Below are 2500 nucleotides of genomic sequence, written 5' to 3'. Positions count from 1 at the left end.
TTTTGCAAACACGAGGTCAGGCTTTCTCATCTCTCCCGTCTCGGATATGAACCGTGGCTCTTTGTATACAGACCAGCCCAATCTAGCCGCTTCGTCTGCCAGAATGTTACTGATCTTGTTATGTCGCGCAATTCTTGCTTTCTGTACTGCAGGACATTGACCGAGAATGTGCGAAAGGGACTCGAGTCTGGCAGAGCATTTCCTGCAGGAACGTAAGGCCCCATCTCTGCCTCTGTTCAAGCTTTCTCTTGTTGGGTAAATATTTGCCCTTAGTTGTAGTGCTGCGATAAAGAAGCATTGTTTAAAGCCGCACCATGGCCTCAACCAAGCATTACTGATTCTATCATGCGCAAAGTTTACAATGCCCCTTCCTTGAACCGGCTTTTCGCACCATCTCTGAAATTCATGCTCCCTCCAATCGCAGGGTCTCGGATATACAGGTTCTTTTGACACAGAGTCCCTGAGAACGAATGTTGGGATTGCATCACTGTCACCCCCTGCTCGTACCCACAAATTACGGTATTCTTCCTCCATACCCTGCGAGGACACAATATTACGGGTGATAGCATCGGACGAGTTTGCTATACGTTGCAGCCTTCTAACTTGAACCGAAGGGATTGTTTTTTCCAGTTTCAAGATGGCAAGGCCTCCGTCTCGGGCTCTGGCATATAACAGTCCATCACAAGTTGAAGCGGGAAGGTGGAGCCATCCTTTTACCGCCTTTCTAATCTCTTGGTCCAACCCACGGAGAGTTGATTGCTTGCAGTCCGAGTGGTCTGCAGGATATAACAATCTGGGTAGGGCATAGGCATTGAGTAGTTCAACCTTCTGAGTTGGCTTCAGAGGCGCCTCATCGATTTTCGAGATCCATGTCTTTAGCTGACAATGTAGATCAGGCTGTATAGTGCCAGTCCAAGGGCCAATTTTCAGACCAAGGTATTTCGTTGATTCATCAGGTTGGATCATATGGACATCTTTATTTTTGATAGTCCATGGGTCGCAGTTGTTCACCGTATATGAATCTTTGGTTGGGCTTATCATGAAGCCCTGGCACTTTCTGGCCTGAACCTCCAATCCCGATAGCCCACAAAATGATTCCAAGATCGCTAGATTGGCGGCCATACCAACCCAAGATTCGCTCACCAACACCAAATCATCAGCAAACGCAAGAGCTGTCACGTGGTCGGTATCAATGGAGTACCCAACTCCGTGTGACTCTAGGGTGCATATCAAAGGGTCCATGGCAAGATTGAAGAGCAGGGGTGACATGGGGTCACCCTGTTTGACACCAACACGTATGCTAATTTCTCGAGTCGACTCGCCATTGCTTTTGAACGAGGTCGTACACTGATCGTAGGCGTTCTGGATGATGCCCACCACGTGTTCATCTACTTTCTTGTGCCTTAACACCCATAAAATATGAGCATGCGAAACCGAGTCAAAAGCTTTCGCTATGTCGATAAACATGACAGCCAACGGCCTGTGCAATTTCTTAGCATGTCTCATAAGGTCCTGTAGCACCTTAAGATTTTCAGAGCAGCCAGATGCCGCTATAAAACCACGCTGCCTTGGGTTTAAGGGACAAGCACGAGCAAGACGTGCAGTCATTATTCTGGAAAATAATCTCAGAATCATTGAACCGATCGTTATTGGTCTCCAGTTCCCCAATTCTTTCAGCTTTTCATCATCCATAACCTTAGGAATAAGAATCGTCCTATTCTTTTTCAACTCTTTGGGAATAATTCCTGTAATCATCCATGCATTAAATAGGGCTGTCAGTGTCCGACCCTCGGGGTCGGCAGCACAGATTGCAGCCCTTGTTAGGCCATCTGGCCCAGCTGCTGACGTTGGTTTAATGGCCCGTATGGCAGTCTGAACTTCCTCCACCGAAATTAGGGGCTCAAAGTATTCGTTATTTGCAACACCTGATGACTTAAATTGGCCCAGGCCATTGAATGGCAACACCTTCTCCCATTTTTCGCAGTAAAAACGATATACATCTGCGTTCGGGATTCGGCATTCATGACGTTCAGTGCCATCCAGGACTAAGGACGCAAGAAGAGAGCGGTTCTTAAAGAAGAGCTTCTGGTGCTTCATGAAGCTTCCTCGTTTTTCCGCTCTCTTCTTCATCCAAGATCGTGTGGGTAATATCCTGGGTTTAATAATGTCGTTCTCGGGTTTTGAACGTTTGCCTTTGTTTTTCACCAATCTCATCGGACAAAGCATCAATGCTGTGGCAGTTTCTACGAGGGCATCATGTTGGCCCTCGCCGTTAAGCCAAGCCTTTATTGCCTCCATTGCAGGCTTTTCCAGGGTCCCAGAATTCTCATTCGTAAGCCGCTCAGCTGCTTGAGCGAGTATGGATGAAGTCCCCGTTGTTACATTTGGTGGGGGAGACAATGTCTCAAGAGGCCTAGAAGAAAAATGTAAGCTGTCTGACATGGGGGCCCCTGTCTTTTTACTTAGGTCCCGTCTCTTGTCAGAGACTTGCTTGTTGGTC

The 2500-nt window shown here is 47.4% G+C and overlaps 1 pseudogene; it reads right to left on the bottom strand.

The window, feature by feature from the left end:
* The window catches only part of LOC142911579 (28S ribosomal RNA), a 10569-nt pseudogene that overhangs the window by 4168 nt on the left and 3901 nt on the right, over positions 1–2500 (bottom strand).

Source organism: Petromyzon marinus, unplaced genomic scaffold (genome assembly GCF_048934315.1).
Source record: "Petromyzon marinus isolate PM22_M1 ecotype Great Lakes invasive population unplaced genomic scaffold, UKy_Petmar_22M1.pri1.0 PM_G_Scaffold_18, whole genome shotgun sequence".
Lineage (NCBI taxonomy): Eukaryota > Metazoa > Chordata > Hyperoartia > Petromyzontiformes > Petromyzontidae > Petromyzon > Petromyzon marinus.
This window is presented reverse-complemented; position numbering and strand designations above follow the sequence as displayed.